Below are 14,365 nucleotides of genomic sequence, written 5' to 3'. Positions count from 1 at the left end.
GTACACGTTCTGAATAGGTTCAGCCACGGGGTGAAATACCATATCCTCAAAAACCCAAATACTTCCCATGACCTAGGATGACCTACTTTATTTAATCGATGACACTCCTTCAAGATCAGAAAACCACATATTTACATACTACACACTATGTACCCTGTTCATTTAGTACCCTGAATATGTCTTGCCAGCCCTTTCTGGCTTGCCAGGTCTCTGTGGACAGGTCCGACGTTATTCTGATGTTCCTCCCTCTGTACATAAGAAATCTCTTCCTCCTCACCACTTTCAAGATTGTTCCTGGGATCTAAGATTTGCAAGTTGTACTATTATATGTTGTGGCGTCGCTCTGTTCTCATCGATCTTAGGAGGGGTCCTCTCTGCCTCTTGGACACGAATGCTTGTTTCCTTCCCCAGAATAGGGAAGTTCTCAGCTACGATTTGCTCAAATATATCTTCTAGACCTCTCTCTTTCTCCACTCCCTCGGGGATCCCAATAATTCTGATATTGGAACGTTTCATTGAGTCACTAATCTCAGTTTAATTTCTTGAAATATGATTTGTTTTTCCTATACCACCTCATTTTCCTTCTTTTCTATCATCTTATCCTCTAACTCACTAATTCGTTCTTCTGCCTCGTTTACCCTGGCTGTCAGAGCACCCAGTTTAGACTGTATTTCATTCATAGCATTTTTAAGTTCAGCCTGATTAGATCTCATTTCTGCCCTTAGAGATTCTATATTGTCATTAATATTTTTCTCAAGCCTAGATATCGCCTTCATAATTGTTACTTTGAAGTCTATTCCTGACATCTTGGTTATATCCATTTCCATTAGTTCTGTGGCAGAGGCCACAGTCTCTGCTTCTTTTCTTTGTTGGGGGTTCCTCCTTTTAGTCTTTCTTTTGAGGGGTGGTTGAGGGAATGTACAGATTTCAAAGTAGTAACCACAACCCAAGCAAGATGCACCTGTTTTATAAGGATGTTAGAGTTGTTGGCCTCTTGTTCTTCCAGCTTGTCTCCTGGGTTGTGTGCCACACAGCAGCTCTCCCAGCTGTTGCTCCCAGGACCAGGCACATCTCTGCCCTTTGGGCTTCTAAAACTGCATGCCACCCCCTGTTCACACACACAAACCTGTAGCTCCCAGTTACAATCCGGGGGGGGGCTCCCCTAAAGTCCCTTCCCTGCCGCTACTGGTCTGCAAGTCTGTGCCTGGTCCTCAGTGTGGGAGGCTTTTGCCTTCCTGGTGAAAGTTCATGGAGGCTCCCTCCCCCATCTGTTTATCTTCTGATATCTGCCCACAGAATCACAGCTCCCCACTTCATACCTCGAGACCAACTGCTAGAGATATTCTGTTTGTAGAGATCCAGATATATCTTCTTACATCTCAGGCTGATTTCATGGGTATTCAGAATGGTCTGGTAGATATCCAGCTCGATTCAGGGGATGGGTTGAAATAGGGTCCCCTACTCCTCTGCCATCTTTCATAACTCTGTCCAAGAAACAGATTCTTAAGTCTAGAGAACAAAGTGATGGTTACCAGAGGGGAGGTGGTTGGGAGGATGGGTGAAATATATGATGGGGATTAAGGAGGACACTTGTCCTGATGAGCACAGGATGACGTATGGAAGTGTTGAATCACTGTATTGTACATCTGAAACTAATGTAACATTGTATGTTAACTATACTGGAATTAAAACAAAAAAATAGTTGGAAAACTGAGTCTTAGGTATATGGAAACTCTCAGTACTGTCATATTTCATTTTTTTGGTAGATCTAAACCTATTATAAAGTGAAAAGTTTATTAGTAATCATTGTTTATTTTTTTAACATAGTCTTGCAAAATTAGACCTAATTAATTAGTCCGCATATTCTATTCTGTTTTATTTAAGTAAATAAAACATAAATGTTACAGAAATTGAATAATGGACAATAATATAAAAATCAGAAAGATATATTTTACAGTTCTGTGTTAAGATAATAACACATATGTAATGTTATATTATGTATTAAGTGATTATAATAGAGTTTTCTGATTTAGAATAGGTGTTTCATAACTTGGTTCTCTAAAGAGTTGGTGCCTATATTCCAGTGGCTCATCAATATTCATGAGGAGAAAAATCATGATTATAATAATAGAATAATACCAACAGCACTATATAGAGATTATTGGAAGGGATGAATTATTTGATTTAAAGACACACAGTTAATTGTTAATGTCTAGAGGAAGAAAATATGATTAGATGTTTATTTTGTCATTAGTAAAACATATTATCAATTGCTGTTAAGCTTGGAAAAGTGTGCTTGGTAACACTGATTTCAAGGATAGTGAGCACTCTTAAGCTTCAGATCCCATGCCTTCTAAGACTCCATGGAATCAAATTTTTCCTGGAAGAGGGAAGTGTTCATTGTTCTACACACAAGGTGTATACCCAAGGTAGTCCTAATAGAACTCAAAATATTCTGCATGGAGAAGAGAAAACATAATGAAAGCAGGCCTGCCTAGGAAAGAGTAGATTCAGAGTGCCTGTCGTAGGGGAAGACTCAGCATTGACCTCTGGCCAGTGGCTTCTTATTCCACCTCTGATGAGGTTACTTATCAACCAGGGTCTTTATCAGACCCTTCAGGTTGTTCATTACTTACTGGACTCCAGTGTAGACTGAGAGGTTTTTGTAGCAAGCAGATGTGAATCCTTCCTCAGGCTCCAGGTTTCTGTGCCTGACTGTGCTTGAGAATGAGGTCATTTTCAACAGCAAATGGGATACGTGAAAAGGACTCAGGAACCAGTGAAAGGGTCGTCACTGACCAAATCAAGACAACCTGCACATCAAAACGAATCATGGCAGGAATAGTTTCCCAACACTTGAATGATAATCCATGAGTCTAGAGTGCTACTTAAGAAAACCTTTAAAAATCGGGATTGGAGAGAAGGGAAACATCTTTACAAAAGATTGCTTAGAAATATAGAACTAGAAAATGGAAATAAGAAATCACCTTTTAAAAATACATTATTGTAACAATTCAGCCACCGGAACTCACCCAGTACTGTAGTATGGGTACTTAATACCCATCACTAGCCTATCCCATTCCCCCACCCGTCTCCCCTCTGAAGCCATCAGTTTGTTTCCCAGAGTCCATAGTCTCTCATGGTTCATTCCCCCTTCTATTTACCCCCCCCCTTTCTTCTTCCCTTTCTTCTCCTACCAATCTTCCTACTTCTTATGTTCCATAAATGAGTGAAGCCATATGATAATTGTCTTTTTCTGCTTGACTTATTTCACTTAGCATTATCTCCTCCAGTCCCGACCATGTTGCAGCAAATGTTGAGAAATCGTTCTTTTTGATGGCTGAGTAATATTCCATTGTATATATGGACCATATCTTCTTTTTTTCTTTTTTTACTGTTTTTTTATTATATTATGTTAGTCACCATACAGTACATCCCTAGTTTTTGATGTAAAGTTCCACGATTCATTAGTTGCATATAACACCCAGTGCACCATGCAATACATGCCCTCCTTACTACCCATCACCAGTCTATCCCATTCCCCCACCCCCCCGAAGCCCTCAGATTGTTTCTCAGAGTCCATAGTCTCTCATGCTTCATTCCCCCTTCTGATTACCCCCCTTTCTTTATCCCTTTCTTCCCCTACCAATCTTCCTAGTTCTTATGTTCCATAGGTGAGAGAAACCATATGATAATTGTCTTTCTCTTCTTGACTTATTTCACTTAGCATTATCTGCTCCAGTCCCGTCCATGTTGCAGCAAATGTTGAGAAATCGTTCTTTTTGATAGCGGAGTAATATTCCATTGTATATATGGACCACACCTTCTTAATCCAGTCATCTGTTGAAGGGCATCTCGGTTCCTTCCATGATTTACCTATTGTGGACAATGCTGCTATGAACATTGGGGTGCATATGGCCCTTCTCTTCACTACGTTTATATCTTTGGGGTAAATACCCAGTAGTGCGATGGCTGGATTATAGGATAGCTCCATTTTTAACTTTTTAAGGGACCTCCACACTGTTTTCCAGAGTGGCTGTAACAACTTGCATTCCCACCAACAATGTAAGAGGGATCCCCTTTCTCCACATCCTGTCCAACAATTGTAGTTTCCTGTCTTGTCAATGTTTGCCATTCTAACTGGCATAAGGTGGTATCTCAGTGTGGTTTTGATTTGAATTTCCCTGATGGCTAATGATTTTGAACATTTTTTCATGTGTCTGTTAGCCATTTGTATGTCATCATTGGAAAAGTGTCTGTTCATATCTTCTGCCCATTTTTTGATTTATTTGTTTCAAGTGTATTGAGTTTGAGAAGTTCTTTGTAGATCTTGGATACCAGTCTTTTATCTGTAGTGTCATTTGCAAATATATTCTCCCATTCCATGGGCTGCCTCTTAGTTTTTGTTTTTGTTTTTGTTTTTTTTTTTAGTTTCCTTGGCTGTGCAGAAGCTTTTTATCTTGATGAAGTCCCACAAGTTCATTTTTTTCTTTTCTTTCTCTTGCCTTTGGAGATGTGTCATGAAAAAGTTGCTGTGGCCAATGTCAAACAGGTTGCGGCCTATGTTCTCCTTTAGGATTTTGATGGATTCCTGTCTCACATCGAGGTCTTTCACCCATTTGGAGTTTCTCTTTGTGTATGGTGTGAGAGAGTGGTCAAGTTTCATTCTTTTGCATGTAGCTGTCCAATTTTCCCAGCACCATTTATTGAAGAGACTGTCTTTTTTCCACTGGATGTTTTTTCCTGCTTTGTCAAACATTAGTTGCCCAAAGAGCTGAGGGTCCATTTCTGGAGTCTCTATTCTGTTCCATTGGTCTGTGTATCTGTTTTTATGCCAATACCATGCTGTCTTTGTGACCACAGCTTTGTAGTACAGCTTGAAATCCGGCAATGTGATGCCCACAGCTTTGTTTTTCCTTTTCAACAATTCCTTGGCTATTCGGGGCCTTTTCTGATTCCACACAAAATTAAGGGCTGTTTGTTCCAGTTCTTTGAAAAATGTCATTGGTATTTTGATCGGGATAGAATTGAAAGTGTAGATTGCTCTGAGTAGCATTTTAACTATGTTTATTCTTCCGATCCATGAGCATGGAATGTTTTTCCATCTTTTTGTGTCTTCTTCAATGTCTTTCAACAGTGATCTGTAGTTTCTAGAATATAGACTTCACCTCTCTGGTTAATTCTGTGATATCATATGATTTTGGTGCTATTATAAATGGAATTGATTCCCTAATTTCTCTTTCTTCAGTGTCATTGTTCATGTATAGAAATGCAACTGATTTCTGAGCACTGATTTTGTATCCTGCCACATTACTGAATTGTTCTGTGAGTTCTAGTAATTTCGGGGTGGAGTCCTTTGGGTTTTCCATAAAGAGTATCATGTCATCTGCAAAAAGAGAGAGTTTGACTTCTTCTTTGCTGATTTGAATACATTTTATTCCTTTTTGTTGTCTGATTGCTATTGCAAGGACTTCTAGTACTATGTTGAATAATAATGCCGAAAGTGGGCATCCTTGTCATGTTCCTGATCTTAAGGGAAAGGCTTCTATCTTTTCCCCATTGAGAATGATATTTGCTGTAGGCTTTTCATAGATGGTTTTTATGAAATTGAGGAATGTGCCCTCTATCCCTACACTCTGAAGTGTTTTAATCAGGAAAGAATGCTGTATTTTGTCAAATGCTTTTTCTCCATCTATTGAGAGGATCATATGGTTCTTGACTCTATTCTTGTTGATATAATCTATCACACTGATCGATTTGCGAATGTTGAACCACCCTTGTATCCCAGGGATGAATCCCACTTGGTCATCATGGATAATCCTTTTAATGTACTGTTGGATCTCATTAGCTAGGATCTTGTTGAGAATTTTGGCATCCGTATTCATCGGGGATATCGGTCTGAAATTCTCTCTTTGGATGGGGTCTTTGCCTGGTTTGGGGATCAAGTTAATACTGGCCTCATAGAATGAGTTTGGTAGTTTTCCTTCTGTTTCTATTTTTTGAAACAGCTTCAGGAGAATAGGTATTATTTCTTCTTTGAATGTTTGGTAGAATTCCCCGGGGAATCCATCAGGCCCTGGAGTCTTGTTTTTTGGGAGGTTTTTGATCACTGCTTCAATCTCTTCATAATTAATTTGTTTAAAAAATCAATTTCTTTCTGTTTCAGTCTTGGTAGTTTATAGGTTTCCAGGAAGGCATCCATTTCTTCCATGTTGTTTAATTTATTGGCATAAAGCTGTTGATAAAAGTTTCTAATGATCCTTCCTATTTCACTGGTGTTGGTTGTGACCTCCCCTTTTTCATTCCTAATTTTATTAATTTGGGTCCTTTCTCTATTCTTTTGAATAAGTCTTGCCAGTGGTCTATTTTATTGATTCTCTCAAAGAACCAGCTTCTAGTTCTGTTGATCTGCTCTACTGTGCTCCTGGTTTCTAATTCATTGATATCTGCTCTAATCTTGATCAACTGCTTTCTCATGTGTGGATTAGGTCTGTTCTTCTGTTCCTGTTCCAGCTTCTTGAGGTGAGAATATAAAAACTGCATTTTAGATTTTTCTATTCTTTTGAGTGAGGCTTGGATGGCTATGTATTTTCCCCTTAGGACTGCCTTTGCAGTGTCCCATAGGTTTTTGGACCATTGTGTTTTCATTCTCGTTGGTCTCCATAAATTGTTTTAATTGATTTTTGATTTCCTGGTTTATTGAATCATTCCTGAGCAGGATGGTTCTTAGTTTCCAAGTGTTTGACTTTCTTCCAAATTTTTCCTTGTGATTGAGTTCCATTTTCAAAGCATTGTGGCCTGAGAATATGCAGGGAATAATTTCAGTCTTTTGGTATCGGTTGAGACTGGTTTTGTGACCCAGTATATGGTCTATTCTGGAGAACGTTCCATGTGCATTTGAAAAGAATGAGTATTCTTTTGTTCTGGGGTGTAGTGTTATATATATATATATTCCACCTGGTCTAGTATGGCATTCAAAGCTCTTGTTTCTTTGTTTATTTTCTGCTTAGGTGATCTATCTATTGCTGATAGTGGAGTGTTGAGGTCCCCTACTATTAATGTATTATTATCTTCTGTCTCTTTATTCTGGTTAAGAGTTGGCTTGTGTATCTTGCTGCTCCCCTGTTGGGGGCATAGATATTTATAATTGTCATATCCACTTGTTGGATACATCCTTTAAGAATAATATAGTGTCCTTTTGTATCTCTAACTACAGTCTTTAGTTTAAAATCCAATCTGTCTGATATGAGAATTGCTACCCCAGCTTTCTTTTGAGGTCCATTGGCATGAAAAATGGTTTTCCATCCCTTCACTTTCAGTCTGGATGTATCCTTAGGTTCAAAATGAGTCTCTTGTAGACAGAAAATGGATGGGTCATGTCTTTTTATCCAATCTGCAACCCTGTGGCATTTTATGGGAGCATTTAGGCCATTCACATTGAGAGTGATTATTGAGAGATATGATTTTAATGATGCCATGTTGCCTGTAAAGTCTTTGTTTCTATAGATTGTGACTTTCTGTTCTGTATCACTCTTGGGGCCTTTTTACTTTTATAGAACCCCCCCTTAATAACTCCTGTAGGGCTGGTTTCGTGGTTACAAAATTGGTCGGTGTCTGTCGATTCTGGAAGGTCCTTATCTCTCCATCAATTCTGAATGACAGCCTTGCTGGATAAAGGATCTTTGGCTGCATGTTTTTTTTCTGAAAGAGCTTTAAAAATGCCCCCCCCCCAACACTTTTTCTCATTTCAGGTCTGTGTAGACAGGTCTGACATAATCTTGATATATTTGCCTTTGTATGTGAGAAATTTCTTTGCCCTGGCTGCTTTCAATACTGTATCCTTGGATCTAATATTTGCAAATTGCATTATAACGTGACGTGGCTAAGGTTTGTCGTGGTTGAATTTGGGAGGGGTCCTCTCTGCCTCTTGGACGTGAATACTTGTTTCCTTTGCTAGATTAGGGACGTTTTCAGCTACAATTTGTTCAAATATCTCTTCTGGACCTCTCTCTTTCTCCACCCCCTCGGGGATGCTGATGATTCTGACATTGGAACGTTTCATTGAGTCAGTAATGGTTACCTACAGTAATGGTTACCCCTGGTAACCTACATTCTTGAGATTGGATTTTGTTTGAGCCATGTTTCTGTTTCAGCTTTCTCTTCCACCATCCCATCCTCCAATTCACTAATTCGTCCTTCTGCCTCATTTACTCTGGCCATTAGAGCATCTAGTTTTGACTGCATTTGATTCATAGCATTTTTAATTTCTGCCAGATTCACTCTCATTTCCGCCCTTAGAGATGCTATATTCTCGTTAATATTTTCATTAATACTTTTTTGAAGCCTACACATCACCTTGACCATTGTTGCTCTGAACTCCATTTCTGATAATTTGGTTATATCCATATCCATCAGTTCTGTGGCAGAGGCCACAGACTCATTATCCTTTCTTTGCTGGGAGGGAATTCTCCTCCTCGTCATTCTGATGAGGAGAGGTTGCGGGGTTGCCCAGAGCCCAAATTATTGACCAGGACCCAGGCAGCATGGTCTTGTTTTATAGGGACCTTAGGGATGTGGGCTTCCTGATTTTTCAGCCTGCCTTCTGGGGGAGGGGCCTGCCGCGCTGATACTCAGGCAACCCTGTTTGGGTAGAGTCTCCGTGTCCCCTGCGAGGGGGGATGGGATGGGCACAATGTGAGCTGGTATTTCCGGGCTTTTGTTTTCTGGTGGCTTTCCCTGGCGGTTTTCTGTGACTCTTCTGAGAGTCAGAGCCGCAGTGGCCAAATCCCAGCCTCTGTCTCAGAACAGAGAGATCGCAGTCCACTCTCCACTGAGCTCTCCTGGCCTCCTTAACTCTGTTTCTTTTGGAGCTGCTAAAAACCCTGCAGCGTCCCAGGTTGTGCACTCCACAGCCAGTGTCCCAGCCTTCATTTCCAGGGCCAGCACGACTCTGTCCTTTATGTTTCTGACACTTCCAGCCACCCCCAATTCACGTGCATGCCCCCTAGCTCTCTGTTTCAGTGTGGTTTGCACACACTCCGGAGCGCCGGTTTTCAGTCGGGTCGCGCGCATGCGCGCTCCTGAGCTCCCAGTATCAGTCTGGTTCCAGTGAGCACTCTGGAGCTCCAGTTGTCACGTCGTGCGTGCGCTCCCGAATGCTTGGTTTCAGTCTAGTTCCAGTGAACGCTCCAGAGCTCTGGTTTTCAGTCTGGACGCACACGCATTCCCGGGCTCACAGTCCCAGTCTGCTCTCTCGCCCACTCCCCAGTGCAGGTGGCTACCATTTCTCGGCACCCAAGCGCAGCGGCTCCCTCCACCTTCTGTTTATCTTCCAATATCTGCGCGTGGATTCACGGCTCCCCTCTTTGTACCTCAAAACTCAGCACTGGCGATGTTCATTTGTAGAGATCCAGATGTATCTTCCTGCATCTCAGGCTGATTCCGTGGGTTTTCTGGATGGTCTGGTACCTATCCAGCTCGACTCAGGGGATCAGCTGAAAAAGGGGACCCCTAGTCCCCTGCCATCTTAATTCCTACTCCCAGTGGGAAGACCTATTGTTGGGATAGTGAAAGAGGCAAATAGATTTTCGTTCTTTTTTTTTTTTTTTCCTCAAGGTGCAGAATATTTTAATGTTGCTACTAGCTTTAGTCCTGCATTTTCCGGATAATAATATTTTGAGACTTTCAGTTGATACATGATGAATAGGGCAATAATCATTGATAAAATCATTGTGTTTAATTGTGGCATTTCATTTAGGAGAACTTAAAACTCTCAATATTTAAATTAAAAGGTTAATGTTTAATAGCTTCTTGATTTTACAGCATGAATGCAGATCATTTTTCAAAGTAGGATAGTGGCACTAACTCAAGAATGATTGGTATGAAGCTATGATTAGAACCACAGATTTCTGAGCACTATAGTATAGTCCTGGTCATAGAGCTATTAAGAGTAGTTTGGTTTAGTCATCTTGGGATAGCATCAGTTTTTAAACCTAGAGATGGTACAGCTCGTGAATGTAAAACATCTTGTGATGAAATTAATATACGGACCATTAATTTTGTAGGTAGCACAACCAATTACCAACCTCTAGTAATCGCAGTTCTCTGGGTTCTAGTTCTTGTGTCGGAATCATATAGGAGTCAAAGTTTAAATCTTCATAATCTGTATATTCGTAACTTCAATATCACTGGTGCCCTATGGATTTTGTAGTTAAGGATGGATTGTTGATTTCGTCCATTATATAGAGGATTCATAATGAAGGTAGGGTGATTAACATAATAGCCAGTAGAACAGCTCATAGTCTCTACTTCTTGTGCGTCTATTGTACTTGTGTGTGTTAATTTAGTTGTTAATATCAGTGAAATGATGTAAAGGACTAAGGAGCTTATTAGAAATATAATTATCAATGTGTGATCATGAACATTGTAAAGGTTCTTCTATGATGGGAGAAGTTGCGTCTTGAAGACCTATTTGGAAGGGGCATGCCATAAAGATATAAAGGATTTTCACCTATAATTTAACCCTGACAAAGTTATGTAATTTTTACTAATATCTCTTTATTGAGAGAGACATAGTGGTTATGGCATTTTCTTGAAACCAGTTTAAGATGGTTCAATTCCTTCCTTAATTTTAGGGTTACATAAGTGGGCTCTTCAAATATGTGATATAGAGGAGGACATCCATGTAGTCATTCAATATCTGTTGTAGTAAGTTCTATTGCTATTTCTTGTTTGGATGCGAAGGCTTCTCAAACTATAAAGATCATTAATATTTCTGCTGTTAGTGAAATAAATGAGCCCACAAAGGAGGCCATAATTCGTGTTGTGTATGCATCTGGGTAATCAGAATAGCATCAAGGCATTCCGGATAGGCCAAGAAAATGTTGTGTTGATGCCAACAAACATGATTGTGAAGTGAATTTCTGCTGAGCTGCTACTAAGAGTATAGCCTGAGAATAAAGGGAATCAGGGAACGAATTCGTCCATATAGCAAATACCACTCCTATCAATAGAACATAGTGAAAACACATAGTATGTGTTGTAGAGGACAGTGTCTAAGGATGAGTTAGCTCATACAATGCCTGCTAGGCCTCCTATAGTAAATAGGAAAATAAAGCCTAGAGCTCATAGGATAGCAGGAGATCACTTGATATTTCCTCCATGAAGGGTGGCAAGTCATCTGAATACATCGACTCCTGTTGGAATAGCAATAATTATAGTAGCTGACGTAAAGTATGCTCGTGGTTCATTGTCTATCCCTGCAGTAAACATATGGTGGGCCCGTGTGATAAAGACAAAGAAACCAACAGATATTATTTCTCAGACTATTGCCATATACCTGAAAGGCTCTTTTTTGCACGAATAGTATGTAACAATGTGTGAGATTATTCTGAAACCTTGTAAAATTAGGATACATACTTCAGGGTGTCCAAAGAATCAGAATAGATGCTGATATAAACTGGGGTCCCCTCGTCTGGCTGGGTCAAAAAATGTAGTAATTAAGGTTTCAATCTGTTAGTAGCATAGTAATTCTAGCTGCCAATATGGTAGTGATAGGAGTAGTAAAACTGCTGTAATTAGGAGGGATCCTATGAATAAGGGGGTTAGGTATTGGGATGGGGGGTTGTATCAATAATAGTAGTAATAAAGGTAATAGTGCCTAGATGTTGAGAGAAGACTTAGATCCATGGATGCTCCTGTGTGAGCTACACTGCCGGCTAGAGAAGCGTAGACAGTCCATCTGGTTCTGGCACCTGCTTCCACCATAGAAGATGCAAGTAATAGAAAAGATGGTGGGAGTAATCAGAAGTTTATATTATTTATTCAGAGGAATGCTATGTCTGGAGCACCAGTTATTAGAGGGCTTAGTAAATTTCCAAAAGCTCCAATTATAATTAGAACTACAAAGAAAATTATTTTGTATGCATGGGTGGTTATGATTACATGATAAGTTTGGTTGTCTCCAGTAGAGCACCAGGCTGACCTAATTCAGCATGGATCAGGAGACTAAGAGCAGTACCTACCATACCAGCCCATGCACCAAATAAAATGTAAAGAGTGTCAATGTCGTTATGATTTGTGGAAAGTAATCAATGATTTATGAACATAGATAAAACAGCTGAGAAAATCATTAGACTGTAAATCTAAGAATAGAGGTTTTAGTCTTCTTTCTGCCAGGCTCTGTGGTGTAAATATCACATTGAATTGCAAATTCAAAGAAGCAGCTTCAGTTCTGCTGGGGCTTCTTCCACCTCCCCCCACCCACATGGTGGGAGAAGTAGATTGAAGCCCGTTGATTAGGGTATTTAGCTGTTAACTAAAATTTCATGGGATGGAAGCCCACCAATCTAAGGGCTTAGCTCAATTAAAGTGTTTGATTTGCATTCCATTGACGTAAGATAGATTCTTGCAGTCCTTAAATTTAAGTTCAGGAGTTGATGATACTTAGGGCTCTGAAGGCCCTTGGTCTTTTTAGCCTAAACTCCTAGTCCAGAATTGATAGTACTAGGGTTAGTGCGAGCAATATAGTTGAGATTACAATTAGAGGAGGTAAGAAGTTTTTTTTTATTTTCATATTGTCGTTTTATATTGTTCATTGAAGGCAATATAGTTCGTGCTGTAGTATATGTTAGTTGCATGTAGAAACAGGTTTAGTAATGCTGTAATAGCTCTTAGTGTTGGGATAATAATTCTATCATATTTTGTTATTTCTTGGGTATTCATTTAGGGATGAAAACAACGTGGGGGGGAGGCCTCCCAGTGATAGTATTAATATGTAGGTTAGTGAGGTAATATGCAGTAGTTTATTTCATGTGTGGGATATGGTAGTGTTGTGGATGCATTTTATATAAATAATATGAATGTAATGAGTGTTACTATGATGTAAAATAAGGTTAGGGTCATTATAGTAGGGTTTATACACTCTAATGGTTGCTATTCATCCTATGGGCAATTGATGAGTAGGCTAAGATTTTTCATAATTGAGTTTGGTTAAGTCCTCATCAACCTCCTGGGACTATGTCTGTAATGGCTATTGCTCTTAATAGGCTGGAGTTGATGGATGGTGAGATTTGATATAGAATGGCTAGTAGTGTGATGTTTTTGTCATGTTAGCAAGATTAGGCCTGAAAATGAAATTCCTTGTGTTACTTCAGGAACTCAGAAGTGGAATGGGACAATCCGAGTTTTACTGTTAGGGCAATAGTTATTATGGTTGATACAACACGATTAGGAATTTTTGAGAATGTTCATTGTCCAGAGAATAATAGGTTAATAATAATTCCTATAAGGAGCATAGATGCAGTGGCCTCTGTTAAGAAGTATTTTGTAGATGCTTCTATGGCTTGTGGATTAAATTTTTTTATAAGAATACGGATAATAGCTAATATGTTTATTTCAAAACTGATTCAGATTATTAGTGAGAACTTAATATTACAGTGATAGTTCCTGAGATAACGGTTGCTATAATAGTAATGAGAATAGGAGGTTTTATTAGTAGGGAAGGATAGGAACCAAGGATAGGAACCTTTTCAAGGTATGGGCACGAGCTTATTTAGCTGACCTTATTGCAGAATATGGTGTCAACAGGTAGCACAGAAATTTCTGAATTTTTAAAATTTTTTATTATGTTAGTCACCATACAGTACATCCTTAGTTTTTGATGTAATGTTCCATGATTCATTGTTTGTGTATAACACCTAGTGTTCCATGCAATACATGCCCTCCTTAATACCCATCACTGGCCTATCCCAATCCCCCACCTCTCTCCCCTCTGAAGCCCTCAGTTTGTTTCCCAGAGTCCATAGTCTCTCGTGGTTCATTCCCCCTTCTGTTTACCCCCTCTTCATTCTTCCCTTTCTTTGCCTACCGATCTCCCTGCTATTTCTTATGTTCCATAAATGAGTGAAACCATATGATAATTGTCTTTCTCTGCTTGACTTATTTCACTTAGCATTGTCTCCTCCAGTCCCGTCCATGTTGCTGCAAATGTTGGGTAATCGTTCTTTCTGATGGCTGAGTAATATTCCACTGTATATATGGACCACATCTTCTTTATCCATTCGTCTGTTGAGGGCATCTTGGCTCCTTCCACTATTTAGCTATTGTGGAATGCCGGCCTATGAACATTGGGGGTGCATATGGCCCTTCTCTTCACTACGTCTGTATCTTTGGGGTAAATACCCAGTGGTGCAATTGCTGGATCATAGAGTAGCTCAATTTTTAACTTTCTAAGGGACCTCCACACTGTTTTTCAAAGTGGCTGTACCAACTTGCATTCCCACCAACAGTGTAAGAGGGTTCCCCTTTCTCCACATCCTCTCAACATTTGTTGTTTCTTGCCCTTGTCCATTTTTGCCATTCTAGC

General features: G+C 39.7%; 1 pseudogene; it reads right to left on the bottom strand.

Annotated features, from left to right (window-relative positions):
* Nucleotides 1–10,112: 10,112 nt before the first annotated feature.
* On the bottom strand, nt 10,113–12,107 carry LOC121103775 (annotated as a pseudogene).
* Between the last annotated feature and the right edge of the window lie 2,258 nt (nt 12,108–14,365).

This window comes from Ursus maritimus, unplaced genomic scaffold (genome assembly GCF_017311325.1).
Source record: "Ursus maritimus isolate PB19 unplaced genomic scaffold, ASM1731132v1 scaffold_2, whole genome shotgun sequence".
Taxonomy (NCBI): Eukaryota; Metazoa; Chordata; class Mammalia; order Carnivora; family Ursidae; genus Ursus; species Ursus maritimus.
This window is presented reverse-complemented; position numbering and strand designations above follow the sequence as displayed.